Raw genomic sequence first — 22,746 nt, 5'->3', positions numbered from 1 at the left:
CGTGGACTACAAAATTCTGTCCAAGGTCATCGCCAATCTGGTCAAGTCAGCCCTGGAGGTGGTGATCCACCCCGATCAGACCTGCACCGTACCCGGCAGGAAGATCTCTGATAGCCTGGCGCTACTCAGGGATACGATTGCCTACGTACAGGACAGGGGGGTGAACACCTGCCTGATCAGCCTGGACCAGGAGAAGGCCTTTGACAGAATATCCCACACGTACATGATGGACGTGCTCTCCAAAATGGGGTTTGGGGAGGGAATCCGCAATTGGATCCAACTGCTCTACACAAACATCAGTAGCGCAGTTTCAATCAACGGGTGGGAATCAGAAAGCTTTCCGATCAAATCTGGAGTCAGGCAGGGCTGTCCTCTCTCCTCCGTCTTGTTCGTGTGTTGCATCGAACCCTTTGCCGAGTCCATCAGGAGGGATGCGGGCATAAGAGGGGTGACGATCCCAGGCAGCGGAGGCACTCAGGTCAAGGCCTCCCTGTACATGGATGACGTCGCCGTCTTTTGCTCGGATCAGCTGTCGGTCCGCAGATTGATGAGCATCTGCGACCGTTTCGAACTGGCCTCGGGGGCCAGGGTAAATCGTAGCAAGAGCGAGGCCATGTTCTTTGGGAACTGGACCGACCGATCCTTTGTCCCCTTCACCGTCAGGTCGGATTACCTGAAGGTGCTGGGGGTCTGGTTCGGTGGGGGCCGGGGTGTGCACCAAAAACTGGGAGGAGCGTATCTCCAAGGTTAAGCAGAAACTGGGACTGTGGGATCAACGATCCCTCTCGATCGTGGGCAAGAACCTGGTCATCAGGTGCGAGGTGCTCTCGGTGTTGCTGTACGTGGCGCATGTCTGGCCCATACCTCGCTCCTGCGCCGCGACAGTCACCCGAGCCATCTTCCACTTTGTCTGGAGATCAAAAATGGACCATGTCCGCAGGGTCACGATGTACAAATCTCCAGAGAAAGGGGGGAAAGGCGTGCCCAACGTGGCCCTCATCCTGATGGCCACCTTTGTGTGCGGCTGCATCAAGCTGTGCATAGACCCTCAGTACGCAAACACAAAGTGTCACTACGTGCTGAGGTTCTACCTGTCCCCGGTGTTGAGAAGGATGGGCCTGGCCACGCTGCCACGGAACGCTCCGTCCAGTTGGACCGTTCCGCCCCACCTGTCCTGCGTGGAAAGGTATGTGCAGGAAAACACCTTTGACCACAAGGCGATCAGCAAGTGGTCCGCACGTAACGTCCTCGAGACCCTGCGGGAAAAGGAGATGGTGGATCCTGTCGGTTGGTTCCCCGAGCAGACTGTCAATGTCATTTGGCAGAACGCCTCATCGCCAGAGCTTTCAAACAAGCACCAAGACCGAGCTTGGCTGGTGGTGAGAAGGGCCCTTCCCGTCAGATCCTTCATGCACTCCCGGACTCTCAGCGCCACCGCGTGCTGTCCCAGAGGAGGCTGCGGTGGAGACGAGACCGTCACCCATCTCCTTATGGAATGTGCCTTTGCAAAGAAGGTCTGGAGAGAGATGCAGTGGTATCTGTCCAGGTTCGTCCCGAGCAGTTCCGTAACACAGGTTTCTGTGCTCTACGGGCTGTTCCCGGGGACGCACACTGAGACGGACATCGGCTGCTGCTGGAAGACCATCAACTCGGTGAAAGACGCCCTTTGGTCTGCCCGAAACTTGCTGGTCTTTCAGCACAAGGAGCTGTCCTCGACCGAGTGTTGCAGACTGGCACATCCAAGGTCCAGGACTACGTGCTGAGGGACGCACTGAGGATGGGTGCGGCCGCCGCAAAGGCCCTGTGGGGAAAGGCAACCGTTTAGAGCCTTCCCGACATTGTAAACCGAGGGGCTGCAATCAGGGAAAAACCCCCTCGGCAGAATGTAAAATTCAAATTGCTGTAATGCACCTGTAATGAATCTGAAATGGACCAGAAATGAATCTGTAAGCAATAATCCGTGTTGAGTATGATGCAATGAGACACCCTGGAGTGTCATGAACTGTAATTATGTCCAATATGTTCATTGAGCTGTACTTCACGTAACCTGCAAATTGTATAATCTGTATTGTGTACGTTTGGAATGTGATATCACAACTGTATTGTATGTACTGCTGCAAATTTAATGAATAAAGTATATTTTTTGAAAAAAAAAGTTTCTGTTCTTATCAGTTTAATATCTGATACGTCCCCTATCTGGGGACCAAATATTAAATTGATTTTTGGAACAGGGAGATGGAACGAGAGCTTGCTCCGTCCACTCCGCGCATCGACCTGGTATCGCAGTGCTTGCAGGATCGGTGCAGCTCCCCTCGGGGAGATTCGAAAAACAAAAAACAGATTTTGTTTCTTTTTTGGGCCATATGTTATTACTGTAGTCAATATTGTTATAAAAGAAGGAAAACTTTTTGCAGCTGCTTGACCATGCTCTCCTTTCCTTCGTAGGTTGATGCTCGCTCCGCGTTGTTCCTCGCCCGGCCGTTGCGCCATGTTGCCAACGCCGCTGACGCCACTTTCACTCCTGCTCAGCAAGGTAAGCAGCCACCATTGTGTTTTTCTTCCCGTATCTGTCCATGGGGACTTGGCCTATATTTCAGGGTGAGGCCTCACCACGTTTCCCGCTCGACAGCTAAGCTGGAGGTTGCCCCCTGTTGGATTTCCGTGCGACTGCAGGCACGGGCGCCTCCATTGGAAAAGGATGGGTGGGTGGATGGGGGTTGGTGGTGTTGGGCACATGCACCCCGCCCTGCCCGCCACGCCTGCTGCAGTCTATTCCCATGCCACCCTGCCTGTCTCCTACGACTTATTGCCGGGAACCAGCCTTAGCAAACCCCAGACTTTACTTGGCAGCTGCAGGACCGATTCTGCGCTCCATTGAGATCCTGCGCGCCCGTTGATTAAGCACCCGAAAATGCAAAAGCTGTGATCGTGTTACCTCAGCCAAAGGGAAGGGGGGTGTTACGGAGATGGCTTTTCATCTTGGTTAGATGTTCTGGTAAAAAATATTGTGTTGCTAAAAGTTTGCCGGCCACTCTTCACACCGAAGCTCAGTCACCCAACACCATTTTGAAGAAGAAGAGAGAGTCCGAGGAAGAATGGAGCAGGAGCGGGAGTTTACCGGTTATCGCTTCTCGGCCTTTTGGCTAAGATCCAGTGTAGTTTCTGTTCTTATCAGTTTAATATCTGATACGTCCCCTATCTGGGGACCAAATATTAAATTGATTTTTGGAACAGGGAGATGGAACGAGAGCTTGCTCCGTCCACTCCGCGCATCGACCTGGTATCGCAGTGCTTGCAGGATCGGTGCAGCTCCCCTCGGGGAGATTCGAAAAACAAAAAACAGATTTTGTTTCTTTTTTGGGCCATATGTTATTACTGTAGTCAATATTGTTATAAAAGAAGGAAAACTTTTTGCAGCTGCTTGACCATGCTCTCCTTTCCTTCGTAGGTTGATGCTCGCTCCGCGTTGTTCCTCGCCCGGCCGTTGCGCCATGTTGCCAACGCCGCTGACGCCACTTTCACTCCTGCTCAGCAAGGTAAGCAGCCACCATTGTGTTTTTCTTCCCGTATCTGTCCATGGGGACTTGGCCTATATTTCAGGGTGAGGCCTCACCACGTTTCCCGCTCGACAGCTAAGCTGGAGGTTGCCCCCTGTTGGATTTCCGTGCGACTGCAGGCACGGGCGCCTCCATTGGAAAAGGATGGGTGGGTGGATGGGGGTTGGTGGTGTTGGGCACATGCACCCCGCCCTGCCCGCCACGCCTGCTGCAGTCTATTCCCATGCCACCCTGCCTGTCTCCTACGACTTATTGCCGGGAACCAGCCTTAGCAAACCCCAGACTTTACTTGGCAGCTGCAGGACCGATTCTGCGCTCCATTGAGATCCTGCGCGCCCGTTGATTAAGCACCCGAAAATGCAAAAGCTGTGATCGTGTTACCTCAGCCAAAGGGAAGGGGGGTGTTACGGAGATGGCTTTTCATCTTGGTTAGATGTTCTGGTAAAAAATATTGTGTTGCTAAAAGTTTGCCGGCCACTCTTCACACCGAAGCTCAGTCACCCAACACCATTTTGAAGAAGAAGAGAGAGTCCGAGGAAGAATGGAGCAGGAGCGGGAGTTTACCGGTTATCGCTTCTCGGCCTTTTGGCTAAGATCCAGTGTAGTTTCTGTTCTTATCAGTTTAATATCTGATACGTCCCCTATCTGGGGACCAAATATTAAATTGATTTTTGGAACAGGGAGATGGAACGAGAGCTTGCTCCGTCCACTCCGCGCATCGACCTGGTATCGCAGTGCTTGCAGGATCGGTGCAGCTCCCCTCGGGGAGATTCGAAAAACAAAAAACAGATTTTGTTTCTTTTTTGGGCCATATGTTATTACTGTAGTCAATATTGTTATAAAAGAAGGAAAACTTTTTGCAGCTGCTTGACCATGCTCTCCTTTCCTTCGTAGGTTGATGCTCGCTCCGCGTTGTTCCTCGCCCGGCCGTTGCGCCATGTTGCCAACGCCGCTGACGCCACTTTCACTCCTGCTCAGCAAGGTAAGCAGCCACCATTGTGTTTTTCTTCCCGTATCTGTCCATGGGGACTTGGCCTATATTTCAGGGTGAGGCCTCACCACGTTTCCCGCTCGACAGCTAAGCTGGAGGTTGCCCCCTGTTGGATTTCCGTGCGACTGCAGGCACGGGCGCCTCCATTGGAAAAGGATGGGTGGGTGGATGGGGGTTGGTGGTGTTGGGCACATGCACCCCGCCCTGCCCGCCACGCCTGCTGCAGTCTATTCCCATGCCACCCTGCCTGTCTCCTACGACTTATTGCCGGGAACCAGCCTTAGCAAACCCCAGACTTTACTTGGCAGCTGCAGGACCGATTCTGCGCTCCATTGAGATCCTGCGCGCCCGTTGATTAAGCACCCGAAAATGCAAAAGCTGTGATCGTGTTACCTCAGCCAAAGGGAAGGGGGGTGTTACGGAGATGGCTTTTCATCTTGGTTAGATGTTCTGGTAAAAAATATTGTGTTGCTAAAAGTTTGCCGGCCACTCTTCACACCGAAGCTCAGTCACCCAACACCATTTTGAAGAAGAAGAGAGAGTCCGAGGAAGAATGGAGCAGGAGCGGGAGTTTACCGGTTATCGCTTCTCGGCCTTTTGGCTAAGATCCAGTGTAGTTTCTGTTCTTATCAGTTTAATATCTGATACGTCCCCTATCTGGGGACCAAATATTAAATTGATTTTTGGAACAGGGAGATGGAACGAGAGCTTGCTCCGTCCACTCCGCGCATCGACCTGGTATCGCAGTGCTTGCAGGATCGGTGCAGCTCCCCTCGGGGAGATTCGAAAAACAAAAAACAGATTTTGTTTCTTTTTTGGGCCATATGTTATTACTGTAGTCAATATTGTTATAAAAGAAGGAAAACTTTTTGCAGCTGCTTGACCATGCTCTCCTTTCCTTCGTAGGTTGATGCTCGCTCCGCGTTGTTCCTCGCCCGGCCGTTGCGCCATGTTGCCAACGCCGCTGACGCCACTTTCACTCCTGCTCAGCAAGGTAAGCAGCCACCATTGTGTTTTTCTTCCCGTATCTGTCCATGGGGACTTGGCCTATATTTCAGGGTGAGGCCTCACCACGTTTCCCGCTCGACAGCTAAGCTGGAGGTTGCCCCCTGTTGGATTTCCGTGCGACTGCAGGCACGGGCGCCTCCATTGGAAAAGGATGGGTGGGTGGATGGGGGTTGGTGGTGTTGGGCACATGCACCCCGCCCTGCCCGCCACGCCTGCTGCAGTCTATTCCCATGCCACCCTGCCTGTCTCCTACGACTTATTGCCGGGAACCAGCCTTAGCAAACCCCAGACTTTACTTGGCAGCTGCAGGACCGATTCTGCGCTCCATTGAGATCCTGCGCGCCCGTTGATTAAGCACCCGAAAATGCAAAAGCTGTGATCGTGTTACCTCAGCCAAAGGGAAGGGGGGTGTTACGGAGATGGCTTTTCATCTTGGTTAGATGTTCTGGTAAAAAATATTGTGTTGCTAAAAGTTTGCCGGCCACTCTTCACACCGAAGCTCAGTCACCCAACACCATTTTGAAGAAGAAGAGAGAGTCCGAGGAAGAATGGAGCAGGAGCGGGAGTTTACCGGTTATCGCTTCTCGGCCTTTTGGCTAAGATCCAGTGTAGTTTCTGTTCTTATCAGTTTAATATCTGATACGTCCCCTATCTGGGGACCAAATATTAAATTGATTTTTGGAACAGGGAGATGGAACGAGAGCTTGCTCCGTCCACTCCGCGCATCGACCTGGTATCGCAGTGCTTGCAGGATCGGTGCAGCTCCCCTCGGGGAGATTCGAAAAACAAAAAACAGATTTTGTTTCTTTTTTGGGCCATATGTTATTACTGTAGTCAATATTGTTATAAAAGAAGGAAAACTTTTTGCAGCTGCTTGACCATGCTCTCCTTTCCTTCGTAGGTTGATGCTCGCTCCGCGTTGTTCCTCGCCCGGCCGTTGCGCCATGTTGCCAACGCCGCTGACGCCACTTTCACTCCTGCTCAGCAAGGTAAGCAGCCACCATTGTGTTTTTCTTCCCGTATCTGTCCATGGGGACTTGGCCTATATTTCAGGGTGAGGCCTCACCACGTTTCCCGCTCGACAGCTAAGCTGGAGGTTGCCCCCTGTTGGATTTCCGTGCGACTGCAGGCACGGGCGCCTCCATTGGAAAAGGATGGGTGGGTGGATGGGGGTTGGTGGTGTTGGGCACATGCACCCCGCCCTGCCCGCCACGCCTGCTGCAGTCTATTCCCATGCCACCCTGCCTGTCTCCTACGACTTATTGCCGGGAACCAGCCTTAGCAAACCCCAGACTTTACTTGGCAGCTGCAGGACCGATTCTGCGCTCCATTGAGATCCTGCGCGCCCGTTGATTAAGCACCCGAAAATGCAAAAGCTGTGATTGTGTTACCTCAGCCAAAGGGAAGGGGGGTGTTACGGAGATGGCTTTTCATCTTGGTTAGATGTTCTGGTAAAAAATATTGTGTTGCTAAAAGTTTGCCGGCCACTCTTCACACCGAAGCTCAGTCACCCAACACCATTTTGAAGAAGAAGAGAGAGTCCGAGGAAGAATGGAGCAGGAGCGGGAGTTTACCGGTTATCGCTTCTCGGCCTTTTGGCTAAGATCCAGTGTAGTTTCTGTTCTTATCAGTTTAATATCTGATACGTCCCCTATCTGGGGACCAAATATTAAATTGATTTTTGGAACAGGGAGTTGGAACGAGAGCTTGCTCCGTCCACTCCGCGCATCGACCTGGTATCGCAGTGCTTGCAGGATCGGTGCAGCTCCCCTCGGGGAGATTCGAAAAACAAAAAACAGATTTTGTTTCTTTTTTGGGCCATATGTTATTACTGTAGTCAATATTGTTATAAAAGAAGGAAAACTTTTTGCAGCTGCTTGACCATGCTCTCCTTTCCTTCGTAGGTTGATGCTCGCTCCGCGTTGTTCCTCGCCCGGCCGTTGCGCCATGTTGCCAACGCCGCTGACGCCACTTTCACTCCTGCTCAGCAAGGTAAGCAGCCACCATTGTGTTTTTCTTCCCGTATCTGTCCATGGGGACTTGGCCTATATTTCAGGGTGAGGCCTCACCACGTTTCCCGCTCGACAGCTAAGCTGGAGGTTGCCCCCTGTTGGATTTCCGTGCGACTGCAGGCACGGGCGCCTCCATTGGAAAAGGATGGGTGGGTGGATGGGGGTTGGTGGTGTTGGGCACATGCACCCCGCCCTGCCCGCCACGCCTGCTGCAGTCTATTCCCATGCCACCCTGCCTGTCTCCTACGACTTATTGCCGGGAACCAGCCTTAGCAAACCCCAGACTTCACTTGGCAGCTGCAGGACCGATTCTGCGCTCCATTGAGATCCTGCGCGCCCGTTGATTAAGCACCCGAAAATGCAAAAGCTGTGATCGTGTTACCTCAGCCAAAGGGAAGGGGGGTGTTACGGAGATGGCTTTTCATCTTGGTTAGATGTTCTGGTAAAAAATATTGTGTTGCTCAAAGTTTGCCGGCCACTCTTCACACCGAAGCTCAGTCACCCAACACCATTTTGAAGAAGAAGAGAGAGTCCGAGGAAGAATGGAGCAGGAGCGGGAGTTTACCGGTTATCGCTTCTCGGCCTTTTGGCTAAGATCCAGTGTAGTTTCTGTTCTTATCAGTTTAATATCTGATACGTCCCCTATCTGGGGACCAAATATTAAATTGATTTTTGGAACAGGGAGATGGAACGAGAGCTTGCTCCGTCCACTCCGCGCATCGACCTGGTATCGCAGTGCTTGCAGGATCGGTGCAGCTCCCCTCGGGGAGATTCGAAAAACAAAAAACAGATTTTGTTTCTTTTTTGGGCCATATGTTATTACTGTAGTCAATATTGTTATAAAAGAAGGAAAACTTTTTGCAGCTGCTTGACCATGCTCTCCTTTCCTTCGTAGGTTGATGCTCGCTCCGCGTTGTTCCTCGCCTGGCCGTTGCGCCATGTTGCCAATGCCGCTGACGCCACTTTCACTCCTGCTCAGCAAGGTAAGCAGCCACCATTGTGTTTTTCTTCCCGTATCTGTCCATGGGGACTTGGCCTATATTTCAGGGTGAGGCCTCACCACGTTTCCCGCTCGACAGCTAAGCTGGAGGTTGCCCCCTGTTGGATTTCCGTGCGACTGCAGGCACGGGCGCCTCCATTGGAAAAGGATGGGTGGGTGGATGGGGGTTGGTGGTGTTGGGCACATGCACCCCGCCCTGCCCGCCACGCCTGCTGCAGTCTATTCCCATGCCACCCTGCCTGTCTCCTACGACTTATTGCCGGGAACCAGCCTTAGCAAACCCCAGACTTTACTTGGCAGCTGCAGGACCGATTCTGCGCTCCATTGAGATCCTGCGCGCCCGTTGATTAAGCACCCGAAAATGCAAAAGCTGTGATCGTGTTACCTCAGCCAAAGGGAAGGGGGGTGTTACGGAGATGGCTTTTCATCTTGGTTAGATGTTCTGGTAAAAAATATTGTGTTGCTAAAAGTTTGCCGGCCACTCTTCACACCGAAGCTCAGTCACCCAACACCATTTTGAAGAAGAAGAGAGAGTCCGAGGAAGAATGGAGCAGGAGCGGGAGTTTACCGGTTATCGCTTCTCGGCCTTTTGGCTAAGATCCAGTGTAGTTTCTGTTCTTATCAGTTTAATATCTGATACGTCCCCTATCTGGGGACCAAATATTAAATTGATTTTTGGAACAGGGAGATGGAACGAGAGCTTGCTCCGTCCACTCCGCGCATCGACCTGGTATCGCAGTGCTTGCAGGATCGGTGCAGCTCCCCTCGGGGAGATTCGAAAAACAAAAAACAGATTTTGTTTCTTTTTTGGGCCATATGTTATTACTGTAGTCAATATTGTTATAAAAGAAGGAAAACTTTTTGCAGCTGCTTGACCATGCTCTCCTTTCCTTCGTAGGTTGATGCTCGCTCCGCGTTGTTCCTCGCCCGGCCGTTGCGCCATGTTGCCAACGCCGCTGACGCCACTTTCACTCCTGCTCAGCAAGGTAAGCAGCCACCATTGTGTTTTTCTTCCCGTATCTGTCCATGGGGACTTGGCCTATATTTCAGGGTGAGGCCTCACCACGTTTCCCGCTCGACAGCTAAGCTGGAGGTTGCCCCCTGTTGGATTTCCGTGCGACTGCAGGCACGGGCGCCTCCATTGGAAAAGGATGGGTGGGTGGATGGGGGTTGGTGGTGTTGGGCACATGCACCCCGCCCTGCCCGCCACGCCTGCTGCAGTCTATTCCCATGCCACCCTGCCTGTCTCCTACGACTTATTGCCGGGAACCAGCCTTAGCAAACCCCAGACTTTACTTGGCAGCTGCAGGACCGATTCTGCGCTCCATTGAGATCCTGCGCGCCCGTTGATTAAGCACCCGAAAATGCAAAAGCTGTGATCGTGTTACCTCAGCCAAAGGGAAGGGGGGTGTTACGGAGATGGCTTTTCATCTTGGTTAGATGTTCTGGTAAAAAATATTGTGTTGCTAAAAGTTTGCCGGCCACTCTTCACACCGAAGCTCAGTCACCCAACACCATTTTGAAGAAGAAGAGAGAGTCCGAGGAAGAATGGAGCAGGAGCGGGAGTTTACCGGTTATCGCTTCTCGGCCTTTTGGCTAAGATCCAGTGTAGTTTCTGTTCTTATCAGTTTAATATCTGATACGTCCCCTATCTGGGGACCAAATATTAAATTGATTTTTGGAACAGGGAGATGGAACGAGAGCTTGCTCCGTCCACTCCGCGCATCGACCTGGTATCGCAGTGCTTGCAGGATCGGTGCAGCTCCCCTCGGGGAGATTCGAAAAACAAAAAACAGATTTTGTTTCTTTTTTGGGCCATATGTTATTACTGTAGTCAATATTGTTATAAAAGAAGGAAAACTTTTTGCAGCTGCTTGACCATGCTCTCCTTTCCTTCGTAGGTTGATGCTCGCTCCGCGTTGTTCCTCGCCCGGCCGTTGCGCCATGTTGCCAACGCCGCTGACGCCACTTTCACTCCTGCTCAGCAAGGTAAGCAGCCACCATTGTGTTTTTCTTCCCGTATCTGTCCATGGGGACTTGGCCTATATTTCAGGGTGAGGCCTCACCACGTTTCCCGCTCGACAGCTAAGCTGGAGGTTGCCCCCTGTTGGATTTCCGTGCGACTGCAGGCACGGGCGCCTCCATTGGAAAAGGATGGGTGGGTGGATGGGGGTTGGTGGTGTTGGGCACATGCACCCCGCCCTGCCCGCCACGCCTGCTGCAGTCTATTCCCATGCCACCCTGCCTGTCTCCTACGACTTATTGCCGGGAACCAGCCTTAGCAAACCCCAGACTTTACTTGGCAGCTGCAGGACCGATTCTGCGCTCCATTGAGATCCTGCGCGCCCGTTGATTAAGCACCCGAAAATGCAAAAGCTGTGATCGTGTTACCTCAGCCAAAGGGAAGGGGGGTGTTACGGAGATGGCTTTTCATCTTGGTTAGATGTTCTGGTAAAAAATATTGTGTTGCTAAAAGTTTGCCGGCCACTCTTCACACCGAAGCTCAGTCACCCAACACCATTTTGAAGAAGAAGAGAGAGTCCGAGGAAGAATGGAGCAGGAGCGGGAGTTTACCGGTTATCGCTTCTCGGCCTTTTGGCTAAGATCCAGTGTAGTTTCTGTTCTTATCAGTTTAATATCTGATACGTCCCCTATCTGGGGACCAAATATTAAATTGATTTTTGGAACAGGGAGATGGAACGAGAGCTTGCTCCGTCCACTCCGCGCATCGACCTGGTATCGCAGTGCTTGCAGGATCGGTGCAGCTCCCCTCGGGGAGATTCGAAAAACAAAAAACAGATTTTGTTTCTTTTTTGGGCCATATGTTATTACTGTAGTCAATATTGTTATAAAAGAAGGAAAACTTTTTGCAGCTGCTTGACCATGCTCTCCTTTCCTTCGTAGGTTGATGCTCGCTCCGCGTTGTTCCTCGCCCGGCCGTTGCGCCATGTTGCCAACGCCGCTGACGCCACTTTCACTCCTGCTCAGCAAGGTAAGCAGCCACCATTGTGTTTTTCTTCCCGTATCTGTCCATGGGGACTTGGCCTATATTTCAGGGTGAGGCCTCACCACGTTTCCCGCTCGACAGCTAAGCTGGAGGTTGCCCCCTGTTGGATTTCCGTGCGACTGCAGGCACGGGCGCCTCCATTGGAAAAGGATGGGTGGGTGGATGGGGGTTGGTGGTGTTGGGCACATGCACCCCGCCCTGCCCGCCACGCCTGCTGCAGTCTATTCCCATGCCACCCTGCCTGTCTCCTACGACTTATTGCCGGGAACCAGCCTTAGCAAACCCCAGACTTTACTTGGCAGCTGCAGGACCGATTCTGCGCTCCATTGAGATCCTGCGCGCCCGTTGATTAAGCACCCGAAAATGCAAAAGCTGTGATTGTGTTACCTCAGCCAAAGGGAAGGGGGGTGTTACGGAGATGGCTTTTCATCTTGGTTAGATGTTCTGGTAAAAAATATTGTGTTGCTAAAAGTTTGCCGGCCACTCTTCACACCGAAGCTCAGTCACCCAACACCATTTTGAAGAAGAAGAGAGAGTCCGAGGAAGAATGGAGCAGGAGCGGGAGTTTACCGGTTATCGCTTCTCGGCCTTTTGGCTAAGATCCAGTGTAGTTTCTGTTCTTATCAGTTTAATATCTGATACGTCCCCTATCTGGGGACCAAATATTAAATTGATTTTTGGAACAGGGAGTTGGAACGAGAGCTTGCTCCGTCCACTCCGCGCATCGACCTGGTATCGCAGTGCTTGCAGGATCGGTGCAGCTCCCCTCGGGGAGATTCGAAAAACAAAAAACAGATTTTGTTTCTTTTTTGGGCCATATGTTATTACTGTAGTCAATATTGTTATAAAAGAAGGAAAACTTTTTGCAGCTGCTTGACCATGCTCTCCTTTCCTTCGTAGGTTGATGCTCGCTCCGCGTTGTTCCTCGCCCGGCCGTTGCGCCATGTTGCCAACGCCGCTGACGCCACTTTCACTCCTGCTCAGCAAGGTAAGCAGCCACCATTGTGTTTTTCTTCCCGTATCTGTCCATGGGGACTTGGCCTATATTTCAGGGTGAGGCCTCACCACGTTTCCCGCTCGACAGCTAAGCTGGAGGTTGCCCCCTGTTGGATTTCCGTGCGACTGCAGGCACGGGCGCCTCCATTGGAAAAGGATGGGTGGGTGGATGGGGGTTGGTGGTGTTGGGCACATGCACCCCGCCCTGCCCGCCACGCCTGCTGCAGTCTATTCCCATGCCACCCTGCCTGTCTCCTACGACTTATTGCCGGGAACCAGCCTTAGCAAACCCCAGACTTCACTTGGCAGCTGCAGGACCGATTCTGCGCTCCATTGAGATCCTGCGCGCCCGTTGATTAAGCACCCGAAAATGCAAAAGCTGTGATCGTGTTACCTCAGCCAAAGGGAAGGGGGGTGTTACGGAGATGGCTTTTCATCTTGGTTAGATGTTCTGGTAAAAAATATTGTGTTGCTCAAAGTTTGCCGGCCACTCTTCACACCGAAGCTCAGTCACCCAACACCATTTTGAAGAAGAAGAGAGAGTCCGAGGAAGAATGGAGCAGGAGCGGGAGTTTACCGGTTATCGCTTCTCGGCCTTTTGGCTAAGATCCAGTGTAGTTTCTGTTCTTATCAGTTTAATATCTGATACGTCCCCTATCTGGGGACCAAATATTAAATTGATTTTTGGAACAGGGAGATGGAACGAGAGCTTGCTCCGTCCACTCCGCGCATCGACCTGGTATCGCAGTGCTTCCAGGATCGGTGCAGCTCCCCTCGGGGAGATTCGAAAAACAAAAAACAGATTTTGTTTCTTTTTTGGACCATATGTTATTACTGTAGTCAATATTGTTATAAAAGAAGGAAAACTTTTTACATCTGCTTGACCATGCTCTCCTTTCCTTCGTAGGTTGTTGCTATCTCCGCGTTGTTCCTCGCCCGGCCGTTGCGCCATGTTGCCAACGCCGCTGACGCCACTTTCACTCCTGCTCAGCAAGGTAAGCAGCCACCATTGTGTTTTTCTGCCCGTATCTGTCCATGGGGACTTGGCCTATATTTCAGGGTGAGGCCTCACCACGTTTCCCGCTCGACAGCTAAGCTGGAGGTTGCCCCCTGTTGGATTTCCGTGCGACTGCAGGCACGGGCGCCTCCATTGGAAAAGGATGGGTGGGTGGATGGGGGTTGGTGGTGTTGGGCACATGCACCCCGCCCTGCCCGCCACGCCTGCTGCAGTCTATTCCCATGCCACCCTGCCTGTCTCCTACGACTTATTGCCGGGAACCAGCCTTAGCAAACCCCAGACTTTACTTGGCAGCTGCAGGACCGATTCTGCGCTCCATTGAGATCCTGCGCGCCCGTTGATTAAGCACCCGAAAATGCAAAAGCTGTGATCGTGTTACCTCAGCCAAAGGGAAGGGGGGTGTTACGGAGATGGCTTTTCATCTTGGTTAGATGTTCTGGTAAAAAATATTGTGTTGCTAAAAGTTTGCCGGCCACTCTTCACACCGAAGCTCAGTCACCCAACACCATTTTGAAGAAGAAGAGAGAGTCCGAGGAAGAATGGAGCAGGAGCGGGAGTTTACCGGTTATCGCTTCTCGGCCTTTTGGCTAAGATCCAGTGTAGTTTCTGTTCTTATCAGTTTAATATCTGATACGTCCCCTATCTGGGGACCAAATATTAAATTGATTTTTGGAACAGGGAGATGGAACGAGAGCTTGCTCCGTCCACTCCGCGCATCGACCTGGTATCGCAGTGCTTGCAGGATCGGTGCAGCTCCCCTCGGGGAGATTCGAAAAACAAAAAACAGATTTTGTTTCTTTTTTGGGCCATATGTTATTACTGTAGTCAATATTGTTATAAAAGAAGGAAAACTTTTTGCAGCTGCTTGACCATGCTCTCCTTTCCTTCGTAGGTTGATGCTCGCTCCGCGTTGTTCCTCGCCCGGCCGTTGCGCCATGTTGCCAACGCCGCTGACGCCACTTTCACTCCTGCTCAGCAAGGTAAGCAGCCACCATTGTGTTTTTCTTCCCGTATCTGTCCATGGGGACTTGGCCTATATTTCAGGGTGAGGCCTCACCACGTTTCCCGCTCGACAGCTAAGCTGGAGGTTGCCCCCTGTTGGATTTCCGTGCGACTGCAGGCACGGGCGCCTCCATTGGAAAAGGATGGGTGGGTGGATGGGGGTTGGTGGTGTTGGGCACATGCACCCCGCCCTGCCCGCCACGCCTGCTGCAGTCTATTCCCATGCCACCCTGCCTGTCTCCTACGACTTATTGCCGGGAACCAGCCTTAGCAAACCCCAGACTTTACTTGGCAGCTGCAGGACCGATTCTGCGCTCCATTGAGATCCTGCGCGCCCGTTGATTAAGCACCCGAAAATGCAAAAGCTGTGATCGTGTTACCTCAGCCAAAGGGAAGGGGGGTGTTACGGAGATGGCTTTTCATCTTGGTTAGATGTTCTGGTAAAAAATATTGTGTTGCTAAAAGTTTGCCGGCCACTCTTCACACCGAAGCTCAGTCACCCAACACCATTTTGAAGAAGAAGAGAGAGTCCGAGGAAGAATGGAGCAGGAGCGGGAGTTTACCGGTTATCGCTTCTCGGCCTTTTGGCTAAGATCCAGTGTAGTTTCTGTTCTTATCAGTTTAATATCTGATACGCCCCGGCGGGACGACGACCCCCTCTCTGAGGCAGAACAGAACTCGTACCTCAGCTCAGGGATCGTGGAACACTTTACACAGATCACCTATATGCAGAAACACGGCCAAGAGCTGGAAACAGCAAACGGACTGACGGGTGAGACTTTAAACAGTTGTTAAAATGGGTCTGAAAGTCGCATCCATTAACGTGCGTAGCGTTAAAAGCACTACGCGATGTGTGTCGACCTTGGACTACCTGGCCAAGGTCAAGAGCGACCTGCTGTTCTTACAGGAGTGCGGCCTGCCGCATCTCAGCAATTACAGGCAATGGTCGCAGCGCTGGGCCCACGGGCCGTCTATCTGGTCGGGAGGCAACGATAACCGTGCTTCCGGCCTGGGGATTCTGCTGCGGGGGGGCAACTTCACCATCACCGAAGTAAAGGAGGTGGTGGGGGGCCGTCTCCTCGTAGCAGACGTAATGTACAAAAACGCTCCGCTCCGGCTGATCAACGTGTACGCCCCGGCTCTGAAGGACGAGCGGCTGGCCGTCTTCCAGCAGCTCCCACTGCTGCTGGCGACGTCCAAGCCGGTCATTCTCGGCGGTGACTTCAACTGCATCATCGATGCGGCTGGACGATCCGGCAGAGCCGACAGCAAACTGGACGCCACGTCCAAACTCCTGATGGAAGCGGTGAAAGACGCCAAGCTGTGCGACGTCTTCAACAACCCTGCAGACGGAGCGGCGCGTCAATACACCTGGTCCAGACCAGACGGGTCCGTCCGTTCCAGGATAGACTTCCTGTTTGTATCCCCGAAGCTCAAGGTCAGATCCACCAAGGTCACACCGGTGTTCTTCTCTGACCACTGCCTCCTCCTGGCCGACTGTCACCTACAGGACGATCAGAGAGTGGGCAGGGGGACATGGAAGCTGAACGTGAAACTGTTGACCCCGGGAAACATTGAGGAACTGACGAGGGATTACAAAGGTTGGAGAACCGTAAAGCCCCTCTTTGATTCCCCAGTGCACTGGTGGGAAGCCATCAAGGCGAACATCAAGAGGTTCTTCATCCTCAAAGGTGTTCAGAAGGCGAGAGAGAGGCAGAGGGAAACGTCCCGACTCCAGAAAAGCATGCAGAATCTTCTCCTGCTGCAGTCGATGGGGATCGATGTCGGGGAGGAACTCAGAGAGGTGAAGGACCAGCAAGCCTCGCTCTTTGCCTCCGAGGCCTCCAAGATCATCTTCCGGTCCAGAGTCCGTTCCGTGGAGCAGGACGAGACTTGCTCGCGCTTCTTCTTCCAAAAGGTGCACAGAGAGAGCTCTGTGATCAGCAGCCTGAAGGAAGAGAACGGCTCGGTCACGTCCTCGCAGCCCGACATACTGAGGATCTGCAAATCCTTTTATGCCGGACTGTACGACGCGAAGCCCACAGACAGCGCGGCCTCCCACTCCTTCTTGTCGTCTATCACGGAGGTTCTAGACGACAGCAAGCGGGAGAGTCTGGATCACCCGCTAACTCTGGACGAACTGACAAAGGCCGTCCGATCCTTCGAGAAGAGTAAGACTCCCGGAAGCGACGGCTTACCGATGGAGTTGTACTCGGCTCTGTGGGACTGGATAGGCCCAGACCTGCTGGAAGTGTACGGGGGTATGCTTCTGGCAGGCAGCATGTCAGACTCCATGAGGAAAGGCATCATCACCCTCATCTACAAACAGAAGGGGGAGAGGGAAGAAATCAAAAATTGGCGACCCATCTCACTACTTAACGTGGACTACAAAATTCTGTCCAAGGTCATCGCCAATCGGGTCAAGTCAGCCCTGGAGGTGGTGATCCACCCCGATCAGACCTGCACCGTACCCGGCAGGAAGATCTCTGATAGCCTGGCGCTACTCAGGGATACGATTGCCTACGTACAGGACAGGGGGGTGAACACCTGCCTGATCAGCCTGGACCAGGAGAAGGCCTTTGACAGAATATCCCACACGTACATGATGGACGTGCTCTCCAAAATGGGGTTTGGGGAGGGAATCCGAAATTGGATCCAACTGCTCTACACAAACATCAGTAGCGCAGTTTCAATCAACGGGTGGGAATCAGAAAGCTTTCCGATCAAATCTGGAGTCAGGCAGGGCTGTCCTCTCTCCTCCGTCTTGTTCGTGTGTTGCATCGAACCCTTTGCCGAGTCCATCAGGAGGGATGCGGGCATAAGAGGGGTGACGATCCCAGGCAGCGGAGGCACTCAGGTCAAGGCCTCCCTGTACATGGATGACGTCGCCGTCTTTTGCTCGGATCAGCTGTCGGTCCGCAGATTGATGAGCATCTGCGACCAGTTCGAACTGGCCTCGGGGGCCAGGGTAAATCGTAGCAAGAGCGAGGCCATGTTCTTTGGGAACTGGACCGACCGATCCTTTGTCCCCTTCACCGTCAGGTCGGATTACCTGAAGGTGCTGGGGATCTGGTTCGGGGGGGCCGGGGCGTGCACCAAAAACTGGGAGGAGCGTATCTCCAAGGTTAAGCAGAAACTGGGACTGTGGCATCAACGATCCCTCTCGATTGTGGGCAAGAACCTGGTCATCAGGTGCGAGGTGCTCTCGGTGTTGCTGTACGTGGCGCAGGTCTGGCCCATACCTCGCTCCTGCGCCGCGACAGTCACCCGAGCCATCTTCCACTTTGTCTGGAGATCAAAAATGGACCGTGTCCGCAGGGTCACGATGTACAAATCTCCAGAGAAAGGGGGGAAAGGCGTGCCCAACGTGGCCCTCATCCTGATGGCCACCTTTGTGTGCGGCTGCATCAAGCTGTGCATAGACCCTCAGTACGCAAACACAAAGTGTCACTACGTGCTGAGGTTCTACCTGTCCCCGGTGTTGAGAAGGATGGGCCTGGCCACGCTGCCACGGAACGCTCCGTCCAGTTGGACCGTTCCGCCCCACCTGTCCTGCGTGGAAAGGTTTGTGCAGGAAAACACCTTTGACCACAAGGCGATCAGCAAGTGGTCCGCACGTAACGTCCTCGAGACCCTGCGGGAAAAGGAGATGGTGGATCCTGTCGGTTGGTTCCCCGAGCAGACTGTCAATGTCATTTGGCAGAACGCCTCATCGCCAGAGCTTTCAAACAAGCACCAAGACCTAGCTTGGCTGGTGGTGAGAAGGGCCCTTCCCGTCAGATCCTTCATGCACTCCCGGACTCTCAGCGCCACCGCGCGCTGTCCCAGAGGAGGCTGCGGTGGAGACGAGACCGTCACCCATCTCCTTATGGAATGTGCCTTTGCAAAGAAGGTCTGGAGAGAGATGCAGTGGTATCTGTCCAGGTTCGTCCCGAGCAGTTCCGTAACACAGGTTTCTGTGCTCTACGGGCTGTTCCCGGGGACGCACACTGAGACGGACATCGGCTGCTGCTGGAAGACCATCAACTCGGTGAAAGACGCCCTTTGGTCTGCCCGAAACTTGCTGGTCTTCCAGCACAAGGAGTTGTCCTCGACCGAGTGTTGCAGACTGGCACATTCCAAGGTCCAGGACTACGTGCTGAGGGACGCACTGAGGATGGGTGCGGCCGCCGCAAAGGCCCTGTGGGGAAAGGCAACCGTTTAGAGCCTTCCCGACATTGTAAACCGAGGGGCTGCAATCAGGGAAAAACCCCCTCGGGCAGAATGTAAAATTCAAATTGCTGTAATGTACCTGTAATGAATCTGAAATGAATCTGTAAGCAATAATCTGTGTTGAGTATGAAGCAATGAGACACCCTAGAGTGTCATGAACTGTAATTATGTCCAATGTGTTCATTGAACTGTACTTGACGTAACCTGCAAATTGTATAATCTGTATTGTGTACATTTGGAAAGCGATATGACAACTGTATTGTATGTACTGCTGCAAATTTTATGAATAAAGTATATTTTTTGAAAAAAAAAAAAAAAAAATCAGTTTAATATCTGATACGTCCCCTATCTGGGGACCAAATATTAAATTGATTTTTGGAACAGGGAGATGGAACGAGAGCTTGCTCCGTCCACTCCGCGCATCGACCTGGTATCGCAGTGCTTGCAGGATCGGTGCAGCTCCCCTCGGGGAGATTCGAAAAACAAAAAACAGATTTTGTTTCTTTTTTGGGCCATATGTTATTACTGTAGTCAATATTGTTATAAAAGAAGGAAAACTTTTTGCAGCTGCTTGACCATGCTCTCCTTTCCTTCGTAGGTTGATGCTCGCTCCGCGTTGTTCCTCGCCTGGCCGTTGCGCCATGTTGCCAATGCCGCTGACGCCACTTTCACTCCTGCTCAGCAAGGTAAGCAGCCACCATTGTGTTTTTCTTCCCGTATCTGTCCATGGGGACTTGGCCTATATTTCAGGGTGAGGCCTCACCACGTTTCCCGCTCGACAGCTAAGCTGGAGGTTGCCCCCTGTTGGATTTCCGTGCGACTGCAGGCACGGGCGCCTCCATTGGAAAAGGATGGGTGGGTGGATGGGGGTTGGTGGTGTTGGGCACATGCACCCCGCCCTGCCCGCCACGCCTGCTGCAGTCTATTCCCATGCCACCCTGCCTGTCTCCTACGACTTATTGCCGGGAACCAGCCTTAGCAAACCCCAGACTTTACTTGGCAGCTGCAGGACCGATTCTGCGCTCCATTGAGATCCTGCGCGCCCGTTGATTAAGCACCCGAAAATGCAAAAGCTGTGATTGTGTTACCTCAGCCAAAGGGAAGGGGGGTGTTACGGAGATGGCTTTTCATCTTGGTTAGATGTTCTGGTAAAAAATATTGTGTTGCTAAAAGTTTGCCGGCCACTCTTCACACCGAAGCTCAGTCACCCAACACCATTTTGAAGAAGAAGAGAGAGTCCGAGGAAGAATGGAGCAGGAGCGGGAGTTTACCGGTTATCGCTTCTCGGCCTTTTGGCTAAGATCCAGTGTAGTTTCTGTTCTTATCAGTTTAATATCTGATACGTCCCCTATCTGGGGACCAAATATTAAATTGATTTTTGGAACAGGGAGATGGAACGAGAGCTTGCTCCGTCCACTCCGCGCATCGACCTGGTATCGCAGTGCTTGCAGGATCGGTGCAGCTCCCCTCGGGGAGATTCGAAAAACAAAAAACAGATTTTGTTTCTTTTTTGGGCCATATGTTATTACTGTAGTCAATATTGTTATAAAAGAAGGAAAACTTTTTGCAGCTGCTTGACCATGCTCTCCTTTCCTTCGTAGGTTGATGCTCGCTCCGCGTTGTTCCTCGCCCGGCCGTTGCGCCATGTTGCCAACGCCGCTGACGCCACTTTCACTCCTGCTCAGCAAGGTAAGCAGCCACCATTGTGTTTTTCTTCCCGTATCTGTCCATGGGGACTTGGCCTATATTTCAGGGTGAGGCCTCACCACGTTTCCCGCTCGACAGCTAAGCTGGAGGTTGCCCCCTGTTGGATTTCCGTGCGACTGCAGGCACGGGCGCCTCCATTGGAAAAGGATGGGTGGGTGGATGGGGGTTGGTGGTGTTGGGCACATGCACCCCGCCCTGCCCGCCACGCCTGCTGCAGTCTATTCCCATGCCACCCTGCCTGTCTCCTACGACTTATTGCCGGGAACCAGCCTTAGCAAACCCCAGACTTCACTTGGCAGCTGCAGGACCGATTCTGCGCTCCATTGAGATCCTGCGCGCCCGTTGATTAAGCACCCGAAAATGCAAAAGCTGTGATCGTGTTACCTCAGCCAAAGGGAAGGGGGGTGTTACGGAGATGGCTTTTCATCTTGGTTAGATGTTCTGGTAAAAAATATTGTGTTGCTCAAAGTTTGCCGGCCACTCTTCACACCGAAGCTCAGTCACCCAACACCATTTTGAAGAAGAAGAGAGAGTCCGAGGAAGAATGGAGCAGGAGCGGGAGTTTACCGGTTATCGCTTCTCGGCCTTTTGGCTAAGATCCAGTGTAGTTTCTGTTCTTATCAGTTTAATATCTGATACGTCCCCTATCTGGGGACCAAATATTAAATTGATTTTTGGAACAGGGAGATGGAACGAGAGCTTGCTCCGTCCACTCCGCGCATCGACCTGGTATCGCAGTGCTTCCAGGATCGGTGCAGCTCCCCTCGGGGAGATTCGAAAAACAAAAAACAGATTTTGTTTCTTTTTTGGACCATATGTTATTACTGTAGTCAATATTGTTATAAAAGAAGGAAAACTTTTTACAGCTGCTTGACCATGCTCTCCTTTCCTTCGTAGGTTGTTGCTATCTCCGCGTTGTTCCTCGCCCGGCCGTTGCGCCATGTTGCCAACGCCGCTGACGCCACTTTCACTCCTGCTCAGCAAGGTAAGCAGCCACCATTGTGTTTTTCTGCCCGTATCTGTCCATGGGGACTTGGCCTATATTTCAGGGTGAGGCCTCACCACGTTTCCCGCTCGACAGCTAAGCTGGAGGTTGCCCCCTGTTGGATTTCCGTGCGACTGCAGGCACGGGCGCCTCCATTGGAAAAGGATGGGTGGGTGGATGGGGGTTGGTGGTGTTGGGCACATGCACCCCGCCCTGCCCGCCACGCCTGCTGCAGTCTATTCCCATGCCACCCTGCCTGTCTCCTACGACTTATTGCCGGGAACCAGCCTTAGCAAACCCCAGACTTCACTTGGCAGCTGCAGGACCGATTCTGCGCTCCATTGAGATCCTGCGCGCCCGTTGATTAAGCACCCGAAAATGCAAAAGCTGTGATCGTGTTACCTCAGCCAAAGGGAAGGGGGGTGTTACGGAGATGGCTTTTCATCTTGGTTAGATGTTCTGGTAAAAAATATTGTGTTGCTAAAAGTTTGCCGGCCACTCTTCACACCGAAGCTCAGTCACCCAACACCATTTTGAAGAAGAAGAGAGAGTCCGAGGAAGAATGGAGCAGGAGCGGGAGTTTACCGGTTATCGCTTCTCGGCCTTTTGGCTAAGATCCAGTGTAGTTTCTGTTCTTATCAGTTTAATATCTGATACGTCCCCTATCTGGGGACCAAATATTAAATTGATTTTTGGAACAGGGAGATGGAACGAGAGCTTGCTCCGTCCACTCCGCGCATCGACCTGGTATCGCAGTGCTTCCAGGATCGGTGCAGCTCCCCTCGGGGAGATTCGAAAAACAAAAAACAGATTTTGTTTCTTTTTTGGACCATATGTTATTACTGTAGTCAATATTGTTATAAAAGAAGGAAAACTTTTTACAGCTGCTTGACCATGCTCTCCTTTCCTTCGTAGGTTGTTGCTATCTCCGCGTTGTTCCTCGCCCGGCCGTTGCGCCATGTTGCCAACGCCGCTGACGCCACTTTCACTCCTGCTCAGCAAGGTAAGCAGCCACCATTGTGTTTTTCTGCCCGTATCTGTCCATGGGGACTTGGCCTATATTTCAGGGTGAGGCCTCACCACGTTTCCCGCTCGACAGCTAAGCTGGAGGTTGCCCCCTGTTGGATTTCCGTGCGACTGCAGGCACGGGCGCCTCCATTGGAAAAGGATGGGTGGGTGGATGGGGGTTGGTGGTGTTGGGCACATGCACCCCGCCCTGCCCGCCACGCCTGCTGCAGTCTATTCCCATGC

The 22,746-nt window shown here is 52.4% G+C and overlaps 15 non-coding genes and 3 pseudogenes across 15 annotated transcripts; all 18 read left to right on the top strand.

Moving 5' to 3' along the window:
• Nucleotides 1-2,136: 2,136 nt before the first annotated feature.
• On the top strand, nucleotides 2,137-2,311 carry LOC137328540 (U2 spliceosomal RNA; annotated as a pseudogene).
• Nucleotides 2,312-3,123: 812 nt separating this feature from the next.
• On the top strand, nucleotides 3,124-3,314 carry LOC137328209 (U2 spliceosomal RNA). The gene has a single exon (XR_010964695.1). It is a non-coding gene; the product is annotated as a U2 spliceosomal RNA (small nuclear RNA).
• An 812-nt stretch (nucleotides 3,315-4,126) lies between these two features.
• Nucleotides 4,127-4,317, top strand: LOC137328208 (U2 spliceosomal RNA). Its single transcript, XR_010964694.1, has one exon. It is a non-coding gene; the product is annotated as a U2 spliceosomal RNA (small nuclear RNA).
• Nucleotides 4,318-5,129: 812 nt separating this feature from the next.
• LOC137328207 (U2 spliceosomal RNA) lies at nucleotides 5,130-5,320 on the top strand. The gene has a single exon (XR_010964693.1). It is a non-coding gene; the product is annotated as a U2 spliceosomal RNA (small nuclear RNA).
• An 812-nt stretch (nucleotides 5,321-6,132) lies between these two features.
• On the top strand, nucleotides 6,133-6,323 carry LOC137328206 (U2 spliceosomal RNA). The gene has a single exon (XR_010964692.1). It is a non-coding gene; the product is annotated as a U2 spliceosomal RNA (small nuclear RNA).
• An 812-nt stretch (nucleotides 6,324-7,135) lies between these two features.
• LOC137328158 (U2 spliceosomal RNA) lies at nucleotides 7,136-7,326 on the top strand. Its single transcript, XR_010964645.1, has one exon. It is a non-coding gene; the product is annotated as a U2 spliceosomal RNA (small nuclear RNA).
• An 812-nt stretch (nucleotides 7,327-8,138) lies between these two features.
• Nucleotides 8,139-8,329, top strand: LOC137328205 (U2 spliceosomal RNA). The gene has a single exon (XR_010964691.1). It is a non-coding gene; the product is annotated as a U2 spliceosomal RNA (small nuclear RNA).
• Nucleotides 8,330-9,141: 812 nt separating this feature from the next.
• On the top strand, nucleotides 9,142-9,332 carry LOC137328204 (U2 spliceosomal RNA). The gene has a single exon (XR_010964690.1). It is a non-coding gene; the product is annotated as a U2 spliceosomal RNA (small nuclear RNA).
• An 812-nt stretch (nucleotides 9,333-10,144) lies between these two features.
• Nucleotides 10,145-10,335, top strand: LOC137328203 (U2 spliceosomal RNA). Its single transcript, XR_010964689.1, has one exon. It is a non-coding gene; the product is annotated as a U2 spliceosomal RNA (small nuclear RNA).
• Nucleotides 10,336-11,147: 812 nt separating this feature from the next.
• LOC137328202 (U2 spliceosomal RNA) lies at nucleotides 11,148-11,338 on the top strand. Its single transcript, XR_010964688.1, has one exon. It is a non-coding gene; the product is annotated as a U2 spliceosomal RNA (small nuclear RNA).
• Nucleotides 11,339-12,150: 812 nt separating this feature from the next.
• On the top strand, nucleotides 12,151-12,341 carry LOC137328157 (U2 spliceosomal RNA). Its single transcript, XR_010964644.1, has one exon. It is a non-coding gene; the product is annotated as a U2 spliceosomal RNA (small nuclear RNA).
• Nucleotides 12,342-13,153: 812 nt separating this feature from the next.
• On the top strand, nucleotides 13,154-13,344 carry LOC137330745 (U2 spliceosomal RNA). The gene has a single exon (XR_010965170.1). It is a non-coding gene; the product is annotated as a U2 spliceosomal RNA (small nuclear RNA).
• Nucleotides 13,345-14,156: 812 nt separating this feature from the next.
• LOC137328201 (U2 spliceosomal RNA) lies at nucleotides 14,157-14,347 on the top strand. Its single transcript, XR_010964687.1, has one exon. It is a non-coding gene; the product is annotated as a U2 spliceosomal RNA (small nuclear RNA).
• Nucleotides 14,348-15,159: 812 nt separating this feature from the next.
• On the top strand, nucleotides 15,160-15,250 carry LOC137328981 (U2 spliceosomal RNA; annotated as a pseudogene).
• Nucleotides 15,251-19,096: 3,846 nt separating this feature from the next.
• On the top strand, nucleotides 19,097-19,267 carry LOC137328983 (U2 spliceosomal RNA; annotated as a pseudogene).
• An 812-nt stretch (nucleotides 19,268-20,079) lies between these two features.
• Nucleotides 20,080-20,270, top strand: LOC137328199 (U2 spliceosomal RNA). The gene has a single exon (XR_010964686.1). It is a non-coding gene; the product is annotated as a U2 spliceosomal RNA (small nuclear RNA).
• An 812-nt stretch (nucleotides 20,271-21,082) lies between these two features.
• On the top strand, nucleotides 21,083-21,273 carry LOC137330744 (U2 spliceosomal RNA). Its single transcript, XR_010965169.1, has one exon. It is a non-coding gene; the product is annotated as a U2 spliceosomal RNA (small nuclear RNA).
• An 812-nt stretch (nucleotides 21,274-22,085) lies between these two features.
• LOC137330743 (U2 spliceosomal RNA) lies at nucleotides 22,086-22,276 on the top strand. Its single transcript, XR_010965168.1, has one exon. It is a non-coding gene; the product is annotated as a U2 spliceosomal RNA (small nuclear RNA).
• The last annotated feature ends 470 nt before the right edge of the window (nucleotides 22,277-22,746 follow it).

Source organism: Heptranchias perlo, chromosome 12 (assembly GCF_035084215.1).
Source record: "Heptranchias perlo isolate sHepPer1 chromosome 12, sHepPer1.hap1, whole genome shotgun sequence".
In the NCBI taxonomy this organism is placed as follows: Eukaryota; Metazoa; Chordata; class Chondrichthyes; order Hexanchiformes; family Hexanchidae; genus Heptranchias; species Heptranchias perlo.
The sequence above is the reverse complement of the archived record's forward strand: the minus strand, read 5'-3'. Positions and strand labels throughout refer to the sequence as shown.